We start from the raw sequence: 24,257 nt of genomic DNA on the forward strand, positions 1-24,257 counted from the left end.
TATATGTGTTAGCATACGGTATTTGTTTTCCTCTTTCTGACTTACTTCACTCTGTATGACAGACCCTAGGTCCATCCACCTCACTACAAATAATTCAATTTCATTTCTTTTTATGGCTGAGTAATATTCCATTGTATATATGTCCCACATCTTCTTTAACCATTCATCTGTTGATGGACACTTAGGTTGCTTCCATGTCCTGTCTATTGTAAATAGTGCTTCAATGAACATTGCAGTACATGACTCTTTTTGAATTATGGTTTTCTCAGGGTATATGCCCAGTAATGTGATTGCTGGGTCATATGGTAGTTCTATTTTTAGTTTTTCAAGAAACCCCCATACTGTTCTCCATAGTGGCTCTCTCAATATACATTCCCACCAACAGTGCAAGAGGGTTCCCTTTTCTCAACACCCTCTCCAGCATTTATTGTTTGTAGATTTTAATGATGGACATTCTGACCAGTGTGAGGTGATACCTCACTGAGGTTTTGATTTGCATTTCTCTAATGATTAGTGATGATGAGCATCCTTTTATATGTCAGCAATCTGTACATTGTCTTTAGAGAAATATCTATCTACTTCTTCCACCCATTTTTGGATTGGGTTGTTTGTTTTTTTGATATTGAGCTGCATGAGCTGCTTGTATATTTAGGAGGTTAATCCTTTGTCAGTTGCTTCATTTGCAAATATTTGCTCCTATTCTGAGAGTTGTCTTTTCATCTTGTTTATAGTTTCCTTTGAGGTGCAAAAGCTGCTCCAATTTCATTCTTTTACATGGAGCTGTCCTGTTTTCCCAGCACCACTTATTGAAGAGGCTGTCTTTTCTCCACTGTATATTATTGCCTCCTTTATCAAACATAAGGTGACCATATGTGTGTGAGTTTATCTCTGGGCTTTCTCTCCTGTTCTATTGTTCTAAATTTCTGCTTTTGTGCCAGTACCATACTGTCTTGATTACTGTAGCCTTGTAATATAGTCTGAAGTCAGGGAGCCTGATTCCTCCAGGTCTGTTTTTCTTTCTCAAGATTGCTTTGGCTATTTGGGGTCTTTTGTGTTTTCATACAAATTATAAAATTTTTTTTTCTACTTTTGTGAAAAATGCCATTGGTAACTTGATAAGGATTGCACTGAATCTGTAAATTGCTTTGGGTAGTATAATCACTTTCACAATGTTGATTCTTCCAGTCCAAGAACATGGTACATCTCTCCATCTATTTGTATGATCTTTAATTTCTTTCATCAGTGTTTTATAGCTTCTGCATACAGGTCTTTTGTCTCATTAGGTAGGTTTATTCCTAGGTATTTTATTCTTTTTGTTGCAATGGTAAATGGGAGTGTTTCCTTAACTCCTCTTTCAGATTTTTCATTGTTAGTGTATAGGAATGCAAGAGTTTTCTGTGCATTAATTTTGTATCCTGCTACTTTAACAAATTCATTGATTAGCTGTAGTAGTATCCTGGTAGCCTCTTTAGGATTCTCTATGTATAGTATCATGTCATCTGCAAACAGTGACAGTTTTACTTCTTCTTTTCCGATTTGGATTCCTTTTATTTCTTTTTCTTCTCTGATTGCTATGACTAAAACTTCCAAAACTATGTTGAATAATAGTGATGGGAGTGGGCACCCTTCTCTTGTTCCTGATCTTTGAAGAAATGGTTTCAGTTTTTCACAATTGAGAATGATGTTGGCTGTGAGTTTGTCATATATGGCCTTTATTATGTTGAGGTAGGTGCACTCTATGCCCACTTTCTGGAGAGTTTTTATCATAAATGTGGTGAATATTGTCGAAAGCTTTTTGTGCATCTACTGAGATTATAATTTTTTTATCCTTCAGTTTGTTAATATGGTGTGTCACATTGTTTGATTTGCATGTATTGAAGAATCATTGCCTTCCTGGGATAAACCCCACTTGATCATGGTGCATGATCCTTTTAGTGTGCTGTTGGATTATCTTTTCTGTTTGCTAATATTTTGTTGAGGATTTTTGCATCTATGTTCATCAGTGATATTGTCCTGTAGTTTTCTTTTTTTGTGACATCTTTTTCTGGTTTGGGTATCGTGTTTGCAACTCCCCATTTGCTTGGAATCATTCCCCAAATTCCATGTTGAGAACTGCTGGTGACAGCCGCAGTTCTCCATTTTCTTGGAGTGAGTCTGCAGCCCCTATTCTTTGCAGCCAGCTGTTTTTTTCCCCTTCCCAGTCCCCAGATTCCACATAGGGAACTGTTGATTGTTGCTGGCCTAATTTCGACTGGGTCAAGCCTAAAAACCAGAATATGCCTGGGATGGACTGGTTCCAGTTTAGGCCACAGTAATTATTTAAATCCCAGCCCTTGGTTTTTTTCCTTAATTCCATATTGGGAACTTCTGACACTTTAATCTGCAGTTCTGCATTTGTTTGGAATTTTTTCCCGGATTCCATGTTGGGTAATTGTTTGTGGCCACTGCACTTCTCCATTTGTGTGGAATCAATATCCATTCTTTGAGGTCTGCTGATTAAATCTTTTCCCCAATCTCTAGATTTTTTGGTTCCTGCTGCTTTCTGTTAATGTGCACATAGTGTAAAATATATTGCTAAATGGGAATCTCAGAAGTGAAAAAGCTGCAAAATTGGTGGGCATGAGTCAAGCATTTAAAAGCTTTTAGAATGCTAGCCATCTCAAGAAGACTCCTGTGATTGGATAAGTTGGTCACAAAATGGGTTAGATTGACAGCACGTCACACACCAACCTCAAGAAAATTTCCATGCAATGAGGCACACTGTAAAACACCCCACAGTTCCCAACCCTGTGGCATATCTCTCTTAGGTATTTGTTTGGCTCTGAGAAACCCAAAGCCCTAGCTCAAATAAATGGGATCATTGATATCCAAAGTGTTGAGTGCACCACCTTTCAGCACATCTGCTTATTTTATGTTTAACAATTACCGTCCTAAAAGCAGCAGTATCTAAGAAGATGGTAAGATTTTACCAAAGACAACCTAGAATTACAATGGCCATTATGAGTTATGTTCCAAAGATAATTTTAAAAGTACACCTAAAAGCAAGGGCTCCGAAATCTAACAAACAAAATGGAATAGCTATTTTAATTAGTATACGGAAGCCTACAAAAGTTTTTCAAGTTCTAAAATAAACTCATTGAAACAGTCATTGCGAAAAGCTACTGAAAAATTAAATATACAAATAGGATTTAAAACAACACCTAGGCCTCCCCATTTCACCCTCCTAAGGGTCCATTATCAAAACACTGGCACAAAAGTTGATTACCAAAGTAATCACCTGGGACACTGGAAAAGAGATTGTCCTCAAAGGCACTTTGGAAATTCTTCAACATCAGTTTAAATGCCCCCATATGAGCCTCTTCCAAAATGGATGAAATTCTGAGGGATTTTGATGTTTTTGGTAAACTGCTGTTATTCCCTTAAACAACCAAGGAGAAACTCAAGTTAAAATTAATGGGGTTACTCAATACTGTCAGAAATATTTACTGTTTGTCCCAGCTGAACCCTGACAAGATATTTGAAAGGATTTAATAACTTTATGACCAGAAATTTGGGCAGACTGGAAGCTGATATTCAGAACGTGATAGGAATTTTTTAGGCCTTCTCCCTAGGCTAAAATAAAACTATGTACCTAGAGGGAAATAAAATTAGAGAAAATGAAGTTGGAAGGGCAGATCAGCCTTTTTGTCATTCAGACTGTAAGTGCTTTGGGGGAATTGGGAAAACTGTCTTTGTCTTGCAAATGTCTTCAGGGCAAAGTGTGGCTCTAGAAATTTAAAGTTCACCTGCTTTTTTTGCCAATCCTCCAAACCTCTCCTCTTCATCTCAAAATGCTTTAAAAATTCAAGATACTGGAAACAGAATGGTCCTGCACTTAATATGTGCCTTTGTAATGTAGATTTTCTACCCTCATCTTCTTTAAGACCTAAGATCCATTCTTTGAAAATGCAAACTTTAGGCAGAAGCTTCTCCTCAGAAAGAAAAAAAAAAGAGAGAAATATTTTGAAATTGAGCAAATGAAAAATCTTAAGTGTTTTCTCCACAAACATTAGTAAGATCTCTGTGTTGCATCTGTCCTTATGCTGTTTGTATATATATATATATATATATATATATATATATATATATATATATATATATATATACAGAAACTAACCCAAATGCTTTTCAAGTTCACATGTTCTGGAATAATCTTCAGTAAATAAAAGTTAGTTTAAGTTTGTTGGTTTAATTTAAACAGACATGTTTTTAAAGTTATCAACATTGATTGAAATGTAGATAAACAACTTTTATTCTAGATGGGTTTATTAGTCAAATAAATTCATTTTATCTTTGTTGCAAAATTTGTCACAAAAATAATTAATTAATTAAATGCTCGTATGACATATGGTTCATAGTTAGTGGTTTTCACTAGAAATTAAGGCTTCTAAGGGTTAAAAATTCTAATATATGTAATTGAAGCTACTGGAAATAATATATGCAAGGAAAATAGGATGTGTTTTTGGATTTACAAAAAGTACAAGAAATGAAGATGCGTTTTTGTTAAGGAAAATGAGAATAATTTTGTCTAAGCTAGAACTTCTGGTTATTTCAGAATGGTAAGCAAGAAAATGAAGGACAAACTAAATGTATGTAGACAGAAAGAGAGAAAGAGAATTTTAACTTGTGTAATAAAGCTGGCTAAATTGAATAGTTATTGTAAGGGTTACAAAAATTAAGCTTTCTCATTTACAAAAGAGAAACAGTCTCACAGACATAGAAAACAAACTTATGGTTACCAAAGGAGAAGGGGGGTGGTTGAGGGATAAATTAGGAGTTTGGGATTAGCACATACAAGCTACTATATATAAAATAGATAAACAACAATGTCCTAGTGTATAACACAGGGACCTATCTTCAATATCTTGTAATAACCTGTAATGAAACAGAATATATATATAGGAACTTCCCTGGTGGTCCAGTGGTTAAGAATCCATCTAGCAATGCAGGGGATGCTGGTTCAATCCTGCATGCCACAACTAGAGAGAAGCCCATGCACTGCAACGAAGAGCCCACACGCTGCAACCAAAGATCCTCCATGCCACAAATAAGATCCAGTGCAGCTGATAAATAAATAAATATTTTTAAAAAGAATATATATATGTATAACTGAATCACTTTACCATACTTCAGAATCTAATACAACATTGTGAATTAACTACACTTCAATTAAAATAATAATAATAAATTAAGCTTTAATATCAGTAATGTACTTAGGTAAAACAATGTTAATTTCCTTTCATTTGCTAAAAGGATAATGTTTTTTGGACTATTGATCTGCTCTTGATAATCAGAGATTATGAAATGTTTTTCTTTACCTTTGAAGTAATCTGCCTGGAAAGCAAAAATTTTGTGTTTAATCAAAATAATTTTTTGTTTTATGATGTCTTAATTGGGTCTTTGATTACTTAAGTAAACCGAGTCATCTTAATACTAAGAGAGCTAAGTTTTGCTAGTAGATAATTAAGTATTAAGTTTCATAATGATCTGTGATCCTATTTAGGCAAGTGTTTTAAAACTTTTTAATTTATTTTTGGCAGACTTTCCAAAATCAAATTGTAATTGAAGTATTTTGACCACAAACTAACTTTGAAATTTTCTAGAGGATTCCTGGAACATTTCAAAAGAGAGTTCTGTCTCCTTATAAAAAGGGAGATATTAAACTAATTAGGCATATTTGGTACGTTAAATTGCATAAGAAGCATTGTCAAATAAATGATGCTAAACTGATTATATTTGTGTAGATATATGTTATTAATACAAATATTATAGAAATTGTGTGAAATTCTTAGAAATCTGATATGTTCTGGTATAATGTTTTCACTTGTAGTTCTAGTTTATTATCTTAAATTGTTGTATGACATCCTCTGGGACCCCAGTTAGAAATGGGCAATAAGTAAATAATCTTTTTACTGCTATTTTTTTAACCTTCTGAAATTGCCATCATCAAAATTGAGGCTCACACTAAAAGAACTGAACCTGAGTATCAGGGAAATGCCCTTGCTGGCTTTTATGTAATGGTGGCAACAACAGAATCTATAAAGATTGTAGCACATGTAGATGAAGTCTGTTCTGCTTCTGCAAAAAATAAACCCTCATTACCAAACTTTTGCCATTCTGATGTCCTTGTAACATGGCAACAGTCTGCTCCTGAATCAGAAAAATTAAGTTGGGTAAACAATGGCTATAAATTAAACTAAGAGTCAGGGCTGTGTGAAACCCAAGATGACCACTTGGTTCTTCTTGGCTCCGACAAACCCCAATTTTTGGTTTTTATGTTACTTCACTCACCACAGTGCATTTAAGAAAAACAATTTTTGTCCCTAGAGGCCTCCCTCTGGACCCTTTTACACCTGCAGCTGGAATTCACTCAACTGCTACTTAGTATGGGTTATCAATATGTTCTTGTTATTGTATATATGTTTTCTGGAAGGGCTGAAGCTTTCCCCTGTTGCAAGGCCAATGTCTTCATAGTGGTAGAGAAGCTATTAGAAAATGTGTTTTCCACTTGGGGTATACCTTCCACAATTTCCAGTGATTGAGGCACCTGCTTCACTGGACAAATCATATGAGCCTTAACAAAAATATTGCAAATTTCTTGGAAAATTATCACTATCCCTATCACCCTTAATCATCAGGCAAGGTTGAGAGAACTAATGGAAAAACAGGATTCAAGCAGGACAAGAATTAATAACATGAGACTGAAAGAACTGATGAGGATAATTATAATTTTTATGACTTTGTTTAAAATACTACTGATTCTTTAATTTTTTTCCCAATTTAAATAAATATTTTCTCTTAAGCTAGCAACTTGCTAAGCTATAACTTAGTGAATAAAGATGAAACATTTACTTTTTTTCCCTTCCTTGCCCCTCCAGAATTAAGAAACTCTCAGTGAGTATTCTTATCCATATTTAAATAATCAGGTCAAGTTCATTACAAAAAGAATTTCTTTTTCTGTGACTATATTTGGTAAAAAATGGGGGTAATTGTAGAGGGAAAAATTATGTTTGAACCTTTGTAGATATTAAATTCTAGACCTTTTGTCTTTGAGGTTTTGTTACATATTGTAAACTGGACTGGATCCTGAATTCTTGTAGTTTCCTCAAGTATCTGGCTATGACTCACCAAATTAACATTTCCAATTTTCTCCTACTCTTTTGATTTGTAATCACTAGGAGTGAAGGCTGTCCTCGAACCACTTTGGCAGGGACCTTACCAAGTGCTCCTAAACACTGACACTGCTACAAAACTAGAAAGTGTTAAGCCTTGGGTACATACCTCATAACTAAGGAGGATTCCAACTGACACCTGGTCCTGTACAAACTCTGGAGACTTCTAAATCAAATTTAGGAGTAAAAGAAGTAACTGATATTGAGGGAGGTAGACTGTTTCCACCCAAGGCAACATGTTTAATACTTTACACTTTAGCTAAACATGAAATCTTTTCTTTCATTCCTTTACTCTGGCATTGGCCTGGAAAGATAACACCAACATTCATATAACCCAGACCATTGTTATGGGGGTAACCTCTGGAATTTAGAACAACTTTTTACTTCAGGTTAGGAGAAAATCTAACTAACCCCTGGCTTGAATAGGCAAATGAAGAAATTCTTGTGAATAAATCCATTAACAGTGCCATCTTAGTGGAAGTAGCTTTGAGGCAGGAGATAGATGGGCTCCAGGATAAGCACCTGGAGTTTGTCCCCAGTGGACAGATACTCCAAGATGAAGAGGAGGAGGAGGAGCCCTGCCCAGATAAAAGATAGAGACCACATATTTCTCATTCTTGAGGTCAAGGAGACCTTCCCAACTATACATGCACAGAAAATCTCCTTCCTTGGAGATCAATAGGGGAGTGATGTCAACCTACCCATAGGTCTCTTCACTGGAATCCATCTTGGCTAAGAAATGTGTGCACACACATAGGAGGATCCTGAGATATGCCAAATATGGACTCAGAACCAGGCAAAGCAAGATTGGCCAAAGGAAACTGGAAGAAATGCCCTATATAAGTGATTTAAACTACCACGAGTGTGTGACTCTCTCTCTGAGTCCGCCTGTGTGTCTATCCACATGTACTATTTTTCCTCCTAATAAACACTTTACTTGTTTCACTGCTTTCTGTCTTCAGGGGAATTCATTTCTGCAAAGCTGAAGGGTGAAGGCCTTGTCACTGGCCCCTGGTCTAGTTGCTAGAACTCAACAATATCACTGCTGCAGGCTGCCTTCAGTCTCCGGCTGGGAACCAAATCCTGCTTCAAGATGCTGCAGGCTGATGCTGCCTGAGACCATATTGTGCCCTGACAGGATTTGTCTTTGTCTGTGATGGTTATCATTCTCCTTGGGCCTAGGAATGCTTAGACACATGGCACATAACCTAACAATGCCTCTTAGATTATCTAACTGTACCCCTAAATGTTCTAGAAAGAACATACGAGGAGGCGTTTATAATTCAGGAATAGCTTCCTTTAGCACAGTCATATTTCCCTGGTTAAGAGTAAATGCACCCATTTTTTGATTGGGTTATTTGTTTCTTTGATATTGAACTGCATCCAAAGAAGACATACAGATGGCCAACAAACACATGAAAAGATGCTCAACATCGCTAATTGTTAAAGAAAAACAAATCAAAAATATAATGAGGTATTACCTCACATTGGTCAGAATGGTCATCATCAAAAAATCTACAAAAAATAAATTCAGGAGATGGTGTGGAGAAAAGGGAATCCTCCTACACTGTTGGTGAAAATGTAAACTGGTACAGCCACTATGGAGAACAGCATGGAGTTTTCTTAAAAAACTAAAAATAGGACTACTGTATGATCCAACAATCCCACTCCTGGGCATATACACAGAGAAAACCATAATTTGAAAAGATACATGCACTCCAATGCTCATTGCAGCACTATTTACAATAATAGCCAGGACATGGAAACAACCTAAATGTCCATCAACAGAGGAATGGATAAAGAAGATGTGGTACATATACACAATGGAATATTACTCGGCCATAAAAAGGGATGAAATAATGTCATTTACAGCAACATGGATGGATCTAGAGATTAACATACTAAGTGAAGTAAGTCAAATAGAGAAAGACAAATGTCATATGATGTAACTTATATGTAGAATCTAAAAAATGATACAAATGAACTTATTTGCAAAACAGAAATAGAGTTACAGAGGTAGAAAATAAACTTATCGTTATGTAACTGGCAAGAGCCAAATGTGACTAAATGTTGGATCAGTTTCTTTTACTTTAACCTTTGCTTCCCATTGCTTTAGTTCACTGAAAGGATACTGTCTACATATAATGGCCTGCCTTGGGGAACCCTGCTCCTCTGTCTGAATGTTAAACCAAAGTGCCTTTGTTCAGGGAAACATCAAGACCTTGTCCACTTGTGGATGGTTGCAAGAAAGAAGAAATTAACACATCCCCTCCCTGAGGCTGGCCATTCCAGGGGATATTTGCAAATCTTATGGCCTTTTTACTTTATTTCCTCATCTCCTCCCCCTCTCTATGCTATAAAAGAAACTGGCATCCAAACCCCCGATAAAATGGTTATTTTGAGACTGTAGTCTGCCATCTTCTTGGTCTACCAGCTTTCCGAATAAAGTATTCCTTGCCTCAACATCTCATCTCGGATTTATTGTCCTGTCATGTGGCGAGCAGAGAGAACTTGGACTCGGTAACAAATTTGGCTTAGCCAGCCAGGAGGCTTGCTGCTTGTGGCTAGCCAGCCCCGGTCAGGGAACGTTGGGGCAAGGCCCTAGCAGCTGCAGGGATCATTTGTCCTAAGGATCTTCCCTTCAAAATTCCTTGATGTGGCACCAATTACCCCAGCACTTGGCAGTTGAAACAAAGAACTGACCACCTTCTGTGAGTTGATGGACTCGATTTTGTAGGGTAAGTCTACCCAATTCTGTAACCAGTTTGTTGGTTTTGGTCTTGGTCTTGTTTTTTTTGTGTATCCTTTTGTGTTGCAAGTTGACAGACTCGATTTTGTAGGGTAAGTCGCTCCAGGGTGCACACCAGAAACATTCCCCTCTCAATTTGGGCTTTCCCTTTATGGGATAAGCCAATTTATTTGATTGGGGTACCCTGTTGGAAGGGGAATTGTTGTTGGACTCTACCTGATTTCGAATTGGTTCGTTGGGAACTAGTTCATTGGTTTTGTAGAGTAAGTCTACCTGATCTGGGAACCAGTTTTCGTCTTGGTCTTGTTTTGGTTTTGTGTGCATCAATGCTAGAATTTTGGGGGCCTTTTTTGTTGGAATTTGTTTGTGTGTTTTTGTATTTTGGTGTTATCAAACTTTCAAAAATGGGAAATACTCCATCTATCCCGAAGGAGAGCCCTTTGGGGCATATATTAGATAAATGGGTGAAACATAGCCACAAGCCTATGACTAAAAAAGACATGATGTACTATTGTAATACGGTGTGGACCCAATATTTAAGATCAGAAGAGTGATGGCCCCTGAATGGCTCACTCAATTAAATGATCTTGAAGTTAGAAATGTTTTGCAAAAGAGCAGGCTGCACTGGCAGTTGTTCCAACTGCCACCCCCATGCTGTCATCATATTCACCGCCACCTGTTTCCCTTACCCATGGGAATCAAATAGAAGTTTCTATGTTAACCCCCAGAGCACAGGACCCTGATTTAGTATCACCATCTAAGACCCTACAGGGCACCCAATTTGGACTGGAAGCCACTTCCGCAGCAGGGCAATTTCCCTTGAGCTGACATCCTGTAAGAGGTCAGGGAACTCCCTTGGACTTAAGGAGTCTGATTCTAATTTCTCCACAGGAGCCCCAGTTAACTTTGACAGTGGGGAACAAGTTGATTGACTCTTTAATAGGTACCATTCCCAAAACCTTACCTATTTATCTTAAGAGGCTTGTAAATATTAAACAAAGGGGAAACAAAGTCATCCTAGGAAAAACTTGCCTGTATTTTGAGATGCAAATGTCCTATCTGGTCTTCTCAGGAACCCGCATCTCTGCCATCTTTTTAAAATGCAAACTTTGAAAAGAGGATAAAATAATTTAGAAATTGACTTGTCAAGGATAAGTAAAAACCTAAGTGTCTTTTCTGTAAAAATTCAGCCATCTAGACAGGTGAGCTTGATTTGTTCCATCTGCCAGAAACCTAACTTTAATCCAACCTCTTTTTGTAAACTGATGGGTTTTACATTGCTGTACCTGACTCAGGGCTGAAATTTTGAAATGAGAACTATGATATCGCTGTTTGCTTGTGTCCTTGTATGTGTCTTTGTCTTTGGATAACATTGCTGAGGTTGATTTTTGGATGAGCTCTATTTAATTGGCTTAAAGGAAAGTAAGCCCTTACAAACCAAACAATTCTAAATACAAGAAAAAATAAGCTAAGTGAATTTCAGGTTCAAATGAACTGAGAAATATTCAGTATTAAATTAATACCTGGTACTAATGTTTGTTGATCTAATTAATATAGACATGTCTTTAGAGTCATCAACGTTAAGTATAATATTTTATTGTGCCTAGGTTTAATATAAGCTAAATAAAATCTTGTTATATCTGTTGCAAATTTGTCAGCAAGGAAAGTAACTTGATGTGAAGAAACTTTTAAGGAAAAAAATGTAAATGAGATAAGAGCTTTAGGTGAACTTTTAAAAATAGTTACTTTTTTGGAATGTCTATCTAAAATTAATCTCTCCAGATATTCAGCATCTTGAAAGTTAGAATTGTGCTAAAATAAGTTAAGTGATGGAAGGTTTATGGAAAGTGACCCTGCGGAGAGTTTTATACATGGTCAGGATTGACTAAGTTTAAAATAAGTTTAATTGAGTAAATGAATTTTAGAAGTAAGCTGATGCAAAACTTGAATTTGGCTTTTCTCTCTATTAAGAAAACAAGGTTTCTTAAGATTTTGAACTGCCTTTCATAAAAGATTTTAAGTTTCTTTACCTTTTAGGTGATCTGTTCTGTATTTGCCTTTGAAATCTTTTATCATTACTTTGGCTAAGTAAATAACTATTGTTTCACAGTGACCTGTGATCCTATCGGACTGTTTTAAACCCTTTTGATATTTTTTTGACAAAACTTCCCAAATCAAATTATAATGAAGTTCCTTTGAACTCTAGCTAACTTTGGGATGTTTCAAAGGGCCCCTGAAACACCCCAAAGAGAGATATTAACTAATTAGTTTCACTTGGTATGTTAAATTACATGGGAAGTGTTGTCAAATAAGTAATAAATCTTCTTAGGTTATATTGTATGGCAAATGATACAGGTATTCTAGAGATTATATGGAGTTCCTAAAATTTGATATGTCCTGGTAAAATGTTATCAGTCATAATTCTAGTTATTATCTGAAAGTGTTGCATGTCACAGCAGCAAACAAGTTGCTTTGTCAATTACATTGTAATCAGATTTAAACGTGCCTTCCTAAGTCTTTCTTCATTATAGACAGTTATGGTTTCACTCTGATGCCTTTGCAAAACTGCTTCCTCTTCAGGAAGGTTTACAGAAAGGACCTTTGGATAAATACAAGTTTCTGGCTTTCAGACCATAATGCTGAACTGGGTAAGAAATTGAAAAATTCTAATGAGAAACCTGGTGGCTTCCTAAAGCTTTTAACGAAAAGGATTAGTTACATAGGACTGAGTAAACTTGTGAATATGGTTCTTTTTATAGTTTCTATCTGAAAACTGACTGGTTTAAATCTGTGTTTTCCAAGTGTAAGGAAAACCTTCCCTTTAAACTAATTATGACTTACAGTAATTTGGTAAATTATACCTTTGTAAGCAGAATTGAAACATTTATCTTTTTCTCTCTACCTGGTTGATACTGCCTGTAACATATGCTTGTCTCAAAGATTAAGCCATGTATGTCTAAGTACGCGTGACTGGTACAGTGAAACTGTGGATTTCTCATTAAATCTGTTATGGTACCTTTGGTTGCTCGCTATTGCAATTGGATTATAAGTAATTATACTAATCATTGTTCTTTGTTTCCAAATTGTTTGTGCTTTGTGTCTCCCTGCTGCACTATGTCTTTGTCAATGTTACTAGCTGCATTACTTATATCCTGTCTGTTTTATAAGATAGTTGTCTCTTACAGTACCCAGTGTGTAACCAGGCTTCCAACAAAACTTCTATGGCTTAACATCCTGAGGGAATAGATCACATTTATAACATAAAATAATTGTAATAGTGTGATTCTAGGTATGGGAAGAAGCAACGAGGGAAAATGTCTTCTGGATCATAATTAGTTAGAGGATCCAGAGAATCTTTAATTATCCATAGGGCCTAATCCAAAACTAGCACCTGGATTGGCATATCATGAATTTTCGCCTGATCTGGGATGAGGCTCCCAGTGCCGAGGGACAAAATTTGATCATGAAATGTCTCCCAAATATTGGTCAAAATCCTGACTAAGAGGAGAGGATCAGAGAAATGGAATATTTCCTCCACATAGCCCTCCAACATGAGCCGGTGAGCCCTGAGAAAACTCAGGATATGAGAATACAGGATACAGGCCCAGATAGCTGAGGAGCATATCAAGAGAGTGATTTCAGTGAGTCCAGACTCTTGCATCTTCCCATACATAGAAAAGTGCTAAATTCCTTAACTTGAGATGCTGCCTCCCAGGCTTGAAGCCCTCAAAATTCCCACCGAATAAATCATAACTCTCAACTTTTAGGTTGTGAATATGTTTTTAAGTTTACAGGTGTAAAGGAGACACTTTTCAGAGAGGAACAAAAGAAACAAGGTTTGGAACACTGGCACCAATGGCAGACACTCCCAGAAAGATCCATCTAACAAAACAATTAGAATGGTCCTCACCCTTTTTCCCACAAGATTGTGGAATGGACATTGACAGTGGGGAATTGTAACAGGGAAGAGCCAAATCTGACTACATGTTGAATCTGTTTCGTTTACTTTAACCTTTGCTTCCCATTACTTTTGTTCACTAAAAGGATACTGTCTATACATAATGGTCTGCTTCAGGAAACATTGCCCCTCTGCCTGAGTGTTAAACCAAAGTGCCTTTGTTTAGGGAAACATCCAGACCCTGTCCACTTGTGGATGGCTGCAAGAAAGAAGAAATTAACACATCCCCTCCCTGAGGCTGGCCATTCCAGGGGATATTTGCAAATCTTATGGCCTTTTTACTTTACTTCCTCATCTCCTCCCCCTCTCTGTGCTATAAAAGAAACTGGCATTCAAACCCCCAATTATTTTGAGATTGTAGTCTGCCATCTTCTTGGTCTGCTGGCTTTCCAAATGAAGTCGTATTCCTTGCCTCAACACCTCATCTCCGATTTATTGGCCTGTCATGGGGTGAGCAGAGCGAGTTTGGACTCGGTTACAGTTACGTGGGGGTAAGGAGGGGGAGGGATAAATTGGAAGATTGGGATTGACACATACACACTACTATATATAAAATAGATATCTAATAAAGACCTACTGTATGGCACAGGGAACTCTACCCAATAATCTTTAATGGCCTATATGGGAAAAGAATCTAAAAAAAGAGTGGATATATGTATATGTATAACAGATTCACTTTGCTGTACACCCGAAAATAACACAACATTGTAAATCAACTATATACCAATTACAATTAAAAACTAAATAAATTAAAACATTTTAAAAAATGAGTAAATGCAAATGAGAATATACTCAGAAGCCTCTCTTTAACTCCTTTTTTTCAACAAGTATAATCAGTTATTAACATTCTGCTACATTTGTTTTATCATTTTATGTGTATAGCACATATATACATATTTATGTTGTTATACATATGTGTGTGTGAATATTCTCATATTGCAATTTTGACAATTAACTCAATTATATACTTTATAGCTTTTTTCCTCTAATGAAGAATCCAATCCAAGATAACATATTGCCTTTATTTATTTATTTAAGTATAATAGATCAACAATATTATATTAGTTTGTAGTGCTCAGCATAGTGATTCAGCATTTTTTGTAGATTATACTCCATTATAGGTTATTACAAGATAAAGGCTATAGTTCCCTGTGCTATACAGTATATCCTTGTTGCTTATCTATTTTATACATAGTAGTTTGTATTTGTTGATCTCATGCCCCTAATTTGTCCCTCCTCCTTTCCCTCTCCCTGTTTGTCACCATAAGTTTATTTTCTATAACTCTGAGCCTATTTTATACCTCCAGTTGTATTATTTTTTAGATTCCACATATAAGTGATATCATACAGCATTTGCCTTTCTCTGTCTGACTTGACTCTTGAAAGTATTGCAAAATCACTGCTAAAGCATTAGTTGCCCAGCAAAGATCCTTAGACACTCTGGCTAAGATTGTTCTTGATAATAGGATCTTTTAGCTGGGCAAGGAGATGTCTGTGCTGTGGCCAACACCACATGCTCTAACTAGAGCAACACTTCTGGGGAAGTTGAAAGTCAGTTACATAAGACCATTGAGCAAGCCACTTGGCTTAAAAGGATGACTCCTTCAATGGGGTCTTTCTTTGATGGGTCTTGGGACCCATGGCATGTTATATGCTCTCAAAAGCTTTAAATGCATGTTCACAGCCACTAACCACCAGACAAAAGATCTCACTAAGTCTGGAATATCAAAAAATAAACAAAGAGAGTAACCCCAATTTAAGGATTATGAACCTGGAACTGTGATCTGTGAATGTCATGGGGATTAAGCAAAAACATCATGACCAATGAATAACACATCAAAGATCAACAAAGCTGCAGAGCGGTAGCTGAGAAGGATGCTAATGCCTTAAATCTTGACCACATATCTTTGTTAAGCTCAGAGGCTGATCAAAATGGGGGAATTATTACAAAGAAAATCACAGGCCCAAAATGGCATCACTTGCGTTAAGGCCCATGATACCAAACCTAGATTTAATACCTAATCTAATTTGCAGTTTCCACCTTCCCCAGAAATATGATCCTAATCAACCAGTCTGGAATTTTCTGGTCAGCACCAATTAGGCAACCTGTCATATGAGCCATCTCTATCCCCCAGAGGAAGAAGAGGCAATCTGCACAATAAAACCCATGTTGTTCCCTCCAAAAGAAGATTTCCTGACCCAGAATAACCCCTTCCTTTCTTTTGCTAATGATGTCTTTGCCCCATCCTCTTTTTCTTAATAGCCTCCCATTTTGCATGGCTCTTCAAGGTGCCCTCCTAGTTGTTAGATGGGAGGCTCGATTCATTAATTGCTTAATAATGCAAATTAGATCTTCAAGTTTATTCAGTTGAATTTTGTTTTTTTTCTTAACACAGATTAAAATGCAAAGAGAAAAAAGCGAATCAGAGTATCCAAGAACAATGAGAGAATATCAAAATTTATAAGATATGCTTCCTTGGACTACGAGAAGGAAAAGAAAGAAAGAATGGAGCAGAAGGAATACTTGAAATATTAATAGCTGGTAACTTTCCAAAATTAATAACAAACACTGAACTACAGATCCAAGAAGCACAGAGATCTTATCCAATGAAGTAAATACCCCCCAAATGCACAGCTAGACATATCATACTCAAAATGCAGAAAACCAAAGACAAAGAGAAAATCTTGAAAGGCATCAGGAAATGGGGGATAGTGTGATAGAAAGAATACCTTACCTATAGAGGAAAAAAGATAATAATTATATCAGACTTCTCATCCAAAACCATGCAAGCAAGAAGAGAGTGAAGTGAATAATTTAGTGTGTTGAGAGAAAAAAAAACATGAACCTAGAATTCTATTCAGCAAAATTATCCTTTGAAAGTAAATGAGAAATGAAGACTCTCAGACAAACAAGAACTGAGGGAATTAATTGCCAGCACATTTTCTCTGCAAGAAATTTTGAGAGAAGTTATTCAAGAAGAAGTAAAATATAGGTCAGAAACTTGGATGCACATAAAGAAATGAAGAGCAATGTAGAAGGAATAAATGAAGGTAAAGAGAATCTTTTTTACTCTGAATTGATATAATACTGTTTAAAGTGATGCTAGTGACCATGTACTATGTCACTATTATAGCATATAGAAAAGTGAAATGAATGACAGCAATGTTATAAGGGAAGGGAGGAGAGATTTGGGAATACTCTAAGGTGTATGCACTGTGATGCGAGTGACCATGTACTGTGTCACTATTATAGCATATAGAAAAGTGGAATGAATGACAGCAATGTTATAAGGGAAGGGAGGGGAGATTTGGGAATACTCTAAGGTACGTGCACTGCACATGAAAGTGGTATAGTGCTATTTGAAAGTGGATTCGCTGCAAATTAGTTGTGAGAGTCACCCCAACTCTGGACGTAGATTAGTTGTAAATTAATTCAGCTTAGATTAGTGGAAAGTGGACTTAGATTAGCTGTTCAAAATCTGAACCACTATTTTTTTTAAGTATAATTGATATGTTAAGAGAAAAGAGAAAATTAAATCATATAAAATGCCCAATATAAAATGTTTCATTAAAACCAGAATAGGTAAAATAAGAGGGGAAAAGGAAAAAAAGAAATAAAGAACAAGTGCGACAAATAGAAAACTTACAAATATTATAGATATTAATTCAATGATATCAATAATAACTTACAATGTGAATGGACTAAATACACCAATTAAAAGATGGAGATAATCTGAATGGATAAAAATAAGAAGCTCAGCTTAAAAATAAAAACTCATTTTAAGATTAAGGGATGGCAAAAGATATACTGAATATAATCATAAAATGCTTTTACATAGTAAGAGCTCAATGAATGGTAGTTATGATTATTTTTTGCATTTTTTGTTGTTGTTACCAAACTTGGAGCTCCTAGAGGGCCAGGACCTAATCTACTTCATCTCTGCCTCCCCAGTACCTGGCATAGAGCAAGTGGGGAAGAAATGATAGCTAGTGGGAAGCAGCTGCATCACACAGGGAGATCAGCTCGTGCTTTGTGACTACCTAGAGGGGTGGGATAGGGAGGGTGGGAGGGAGATGCAAGAGGGAGGGGATATGGGGATATATATATACATATAGCTGATTCAGTTTGTTATACAGCAGAAACTAACACAACATTGTAAAGCAATTATACTCCAATAAAGATGTTTAAAAAAATTAGTTCCATAAATTGAACAAATGTTACATTAAAAATAAAGAGATAAACTGATCAAAAAAAAAAACGGATTAAGTGACTACTCTGTGCCAGACCTTGTTTGGGAACAAGAGAGGTGATTTAGACTCAGCGTCTGTCCTTGAGTAGCTCACAGTCAAATGGAGAAGATGGACTTTCACTCTTTCAATAGATATTTATCTGTAAATCAATAGTTAAAAGAACAGTGTGATACGTTTTTCACATCTTGACACCTTTGAAATTGGGAGGTATCTTGAGACCAATGGTGACTTAGCAGTATGTTGTAATTTAATTGATGATATGTGTTTTTCCTCTCTGTTACATAAAATGATGGTGTGATTTCAATCAGTGGCATCTTAGATTTAATGAAATATGACAATAGATTATGTCAAGGTCTTCAACAACCTTAAGCCATGGGGTTTTATTTATGAGAAAACTGAAGTTTTGAGAGGTTAAGTAATTTGTTCAATGTCACACAGTTGGTAAGTAGCAGTCATTGTGCCTCTAAAACTCCTTTTCTTTCTCTTTCACAAGAACTCTTCAAGAACTGAGTAAGCATTCAATATCACATTGGAATAAGTGAATGAGTGAGTAATAGTACATGTCAGCCTTTTAAATAAAGTGTTTGGTGATATTTGATTGCTGTCCAGTAGAAATATGTGAGCCTTATACATAATTTTAAATTTTCTGGTGACTACATTTTTTTAAAGTTTAAAAAGTGAAATTAATTTCAATAATACATTTATTTTATCTATTATATCCAACATATTATCATCTCAACATGTAGTCAGTTTAAAAACATTATTAGTGAAATAATTTACAATCCTTTTTTTATACTAACTCCTTGAAAATGCAGTATATATGTTTATACTTATAACACATATCAATTTGGAATAGCCACATTTTAAGTGTTCAATAGCCACATATGGCTAATAGGTACCTCATCAGACAGTGCAAGTCTAGAACATCAGGAAGGTCTAGAAAGCCTGTCTTTAGACCCTTTTTTTCATTTGGCTATTAAAATGATTCCCTTCTCTCTCTCCCCACAAGTGCCTCAGCATTAGGAGACTTTTATTTTTATTTATTTTTACTTTTTATCTTTTATTTTTAACTTATTATAGAAAATTTCTAACATATAAAAACATAGAATAAAATAACAAGCTCCCATATATGTGTAAGTTTTCTGCTCATATTGCTCTACCTCTTCTCCATGTATTTTATTCCAGGAATATTTTAAGAAAACTCCAGACAAATTATGATTAAATCCATAAATATTTCAGAATTCATTTCTAACAGGAAAACACTGTGATTTAAACATAACCTGCATACGGTCATCATTAGTCTTTCTTACATCCTTTTTTTTTGTGTGTGTGTGTGTTACGCGAGCCTCTCACTGTTGTGGCCTCTCCCATTGTGGAGCACATGCTCCAGATGCACAGGCTCAGCGACCATGGCTCACGGGCCTAGCCGCTCCGTAGCATGTGGGATCTTCCTGGACTAGGGCACGAACCCATGTCCCCTGCATGGGCAGGCAGACTCTCAACCACTGCGCCACCAGGGAAGCCCTTTCTTACATTCTTATCCAATCATTCCCTACTGCTTGGTGCATGGCCTTGGCAGGCAGGATTGGAGTCAAAGAAGATGCAGTGATCTTGGCTAGTCATTTAATCTCTTTGAGCTTCAGTTTCTTCATCTGTAAAATGGAGATAAGGTAGCTATGACACTGAATTGTTGTGAGTATTCAATGAGATAACCCCAGGTAGAGCTCTAAGTATAGTGTCTGGTGCATAGTGTGAGCTTATTGAACGCCAAGATGGTAAAAGGGAAGTCTGAACTAATATAGACTAGAGCAGGTTGGTAACTTTAATTGTTCCATGTACTATGTTTTATTAATGCAGCCTATCACTGCCTTAGCTATCGTGGCAGTCATATCTTGTTAGTGAGCCAAGGAATTCACTGCCAATTTTCAGAACTGCTGCTACTGAGTCCTGACTTTGCATCTTGTGATTGTGCCTGTACACTTATCCTCTAGTAAATCTACCCTTCTTTGCTCAGGTCTTTATTGTCTCACACTTGGATGATTGTACAGTCTCCTAACAGGTCTGCCTGACACCATTCTAGACTTCCTCCTTTCTGTTGGCTTTGAGGTTTCCAGACTCTGAGACAATGGCCAACTCTTCTCCAGCTCCCTCAGGAATCTGAAATAAGCAGGAATAACAGTGGAAGGACTGAGATAAAAGATGATCCCTCCAGCACCCCAGGCATTTTATGGAGAAGGGATAGGCTCTTCTAACTGGTTTGCCTGTTTCCAGGTGAAACAGGAGGGAAGGTGGCAGGACACAACCTCTAAAAGAATGACATATTCCTTGAGGATACGACATAAACTGGTTAGAACCAACTAGGTGGAAGATTCCTAGACTAGATGGTGGAAGATTCGACTTCCAGAGGACCTTGAGCCTCATTGTAATACATTAGCATCTAAATGACACACCCACCAGCACTATGACAGTTCTGAGGCCAACCATTAAAAGGCCAAAAAGTGGATGGTGGCTCAATTCCTGGAAATCCCAGCCCCTTCCCCCAAATAGTTGGAATAATCCTCCCACTCATTAGCCTATGAAATTACCCAGCCCATAAAAACTAACCACACCATATTTCAGGGCCTCTTGCCTTCTGAAATAACCCACACTCTGTCTGTGGAGTGTGTTTCTCTCTAAATAAATCCACTTCTTACCTATCACTTTGTCTCTCACTGAATTCTTTCTGCAATGAAACATCAAGAACCTGAGCTTCATTAAGTCCTGAGACCAGGAATTGATTTCAATTAAAAGACAGCGGGGTCAAGTCCCAGTCTGGGTTCTGGCTGGGTTCTAATCCTGACACGTGGGTTCAAGTCCCATCTGCAGTGCACAGTTTCACAGGTGCTCCCCTTCAACTTGCCCTCCACCAGCCACCAGTGTGATCTTTGTAACAGAGATTCACATGTCACTCCCTTTCTCAAAACCCTTTAGAGACTCCCCTTATCCTATAGAATAAAGTCTAACTCCTGAACACAGCACTCAAGTCCCTCTGGGGTTTGGTCAAACCCTCTAGGGGTTTCCCATCTCATTAAGAGTAAAAGCCAAAATCATTATGGTAGCCTATAAGACCCTACATGCTCTACCTCCACCTCTGCCCCATAACCCTAATCTCTCTGACCTCATGTTTAACTATCTACCCTACCTCATTCTGCTTCAAGTATACCAGTCTCCCTACTTATTCCTTGAATATAAGTGTGTCCTCACTTTGGGATCTTTGTACTTGTAACTCCCCTTGCCTGGAACTCTCTACCTCCAGATATCCAAGTGGCTCTCTTCCTAACTTTTTTCAGATCTTTATTCAAATACTACCTTCTCAGTGTTTGCATTTTATTTAAAATTACATCTCCCATCCCCACACATCTCATGATTTTTCCCTTCTTTATTTTCCACTATAGCATTTAATATATACAATTTTTGTTTTTATTATCTGTCTCCTTCTACTGGAATGTAAGTTGCATGAAGGCAGTGATTTTTGTCTGTTGTTTACTGTCATATCCCTGACACTCCCTCAACCTTCCCATCTGGATGTAGTCTTCCCCATCTCAATGCAGTGCCCTGTATTTATCCTTGTGGTAGCACTTATCACACTGGACTATTATTTTCTCTCTCCTTCTCTGTCTCCCACGGTAGTTCTAGAGCTCCTGGCAAGATTTGCACTGTGTCAGCGTCTATTGTCTAATTGAATTTTATAGGTGTGTTTTGCAGCTGAGGTTCAGGACTTTGCACTTGAATAAGATAAATGCATCTTGTTAGCTGTGGCCCTGGTCCCAGTTGACACACACCCTCTTTGGACTGAGGATGCCCTCTTGGGCTCCTGTCCCCTGATCCCACCTTTATCTAGCTTCTTAGCATTTGTGACTTTGTTTGGCATGTTCTCCAGTTCAACAAGGCAATTGGTGAAATTATTGGGCAGGATATTAAGGTAGGGTTGAGGGTGGGGGAATGTCTTGTGGCAAACTACCAAGGATATCATGTGAAAGGACTCTATTCTATTCCTAAATGCTGTATAAGTGCACTCATGTAGTTATTCCAGGCGTACCTGCCTGAACTAGTCTTTACACTGGTCTTTGCTATTTCCTTGGATTGTCCATAGATAGGCAGAGTCTTGACCCATCCACCACATACACATATACCCTCTGGGCTTCAATACTATTGTCCCAATCACACAAGATGTTCAGAGGCCTGAGGAACTGCAACACCAAGACATGTAAGTTCATCATATATTGTCAGAGACTTACTATGTCCTAGGACCTGTGAGGAGTAGCCTGGGAGCTTTTGAGGGGAGGCACTTTATCTTATTCATCTCTGTATCCCTAAAATCTGGTAAGAGCTTGGCATAAAATAGACACTTATCAGGTGATTAATGATAAAGAGATGAGTGAATGAATAAACCAATAAACAAAGTTGCTCACAGTCTAGAATACAAGAGTAGAAAATAAAACTATGTGTTAGAACAATTTACCAAAAAACATCAGTGTCTAGAAACCAGGGACCAAAACTAGAAAACCATGGTAAGATTCTAGAGTCCATGTGCCTTTCCCACTCTTATTTTCTTTTTCACACACTTCCATTTTCCTGAAGAAATTATCAAGAAATAACTCAAAGCTCAAAAAGAAACCTAATGTTGTTGAGGATATGGTAAGATGAACACTCTTGATTCTGTTGGGAAGAGTGTAAATACCTTCTGGAAAGCAGTCCTGGCTCAGCAGTTCCATCTCCAGGAACTGAACCTAAGGAGACAAGCAGGCTATTAGACTACAAGCTTCAGGATGGCAGGAACTAAGTCTGTTTTGTCCATCATATTTCGCTAGAGCTTAGCATGATAAGTACCTATAAACATTCAACCAATATTTGTTGAATAAATGAAAGTTAAAAAACATGTGTTTTATGCACAAGGATATTCATTATGATGTTTAAACCATTGAAAAATTAGAAGCAACCTAAATATCCTCCAAAGAGTGGTATCTGTGGAATACTATGTATAGAAATTAGCAATCTTTATTTTTATACTGTATATGTATTCTTTTAAAATAAGATATTGACCCACAGGTAACTTTAACTCAATGGCAAAAATTGAAAGCGTTTCCTCTAAGATCAGGAATAAGACAAGGATATTCACTCTCATCACTCTTATTCAATAAAGTACTGGAAACCCTAGCTAGAGTGGTTAAGCAAGAAAAATACATAAAAAAAATCCAAATAAGAAAGGAAGAAGTAAAATTATCACAATTTGCAAATGATATGATTTTTTATATAGAAAATCCCAAAGACCCAATCAAAAAACTGTTGGAACCAATCAATGAATTCTAGTAAAGTTGCAGGATATAAAACCAACATACAGAAATCAGTTTAATTTCTATGCGCTGATAATGAAATATCTGAACAAGAAATAGAGAAAATTACCCCATTCACAATAGGATCAAAAACAATAAAATATGTAGGAATAAATTTAACCAAGGAGATGAAAGATCTGTAAAACCAAACTACAAGACTTTGTTGAAAGAAATCAAAGAAGAAACAAACAAATGGAAAGACATCCCATGTTCATAGATTGCAAGAATTACTATTGTTAAAATGTCCGTACCACCCAAAGCCATCTGCAGATTTAATGCAATTCTCATCAAAATATCAATAAAATTTTTCACAGAGATAGAAAAAAGAATTCTAAAATTTGTATGGATCCACAAAACATCATGAAACAATCCTGAAGAGAAAGAACAAAGCCAGAGGTATCACATTTCCTGATTTCAAACTATACTACAAAAGTATAGTAATAAGAACAGTACAGTATTGGCATGAACATAGACACATAGATCAATGGAACAGAATAAAGAACTCAGAATTAAACCCTTGCATGTGTGGTCACCTAATATTCCACAAAGCAGCAAAGAACACTTAATGGGGAAAGGATAGTGCCTTCAACAAAAAGGGTTGGGAAATCTGGATAAATACACGCAGAACAATGAAACTGGACTCCTATCTTGTACCACTCACAAAAATTAACTCAAAATGGATCAAAGATTAAACATGAGACCTGATACCCTAAAAC

Source organism: Physeter macrocephalus, chromosome 21 (assembly GCF_002837175.3).
Source record: "Physeter macrocephalus isolate SW-GA chromosome 21, ASM283717v5, whole genome shotgun sequence".
NCBI classification, from domain to species: domain Eukaryota; kingdom Metazoa; phylum Chordata; class Mammalia; order Artiodactyla; family Physeteridae; genus Physeter; species Physeter macrocephalus.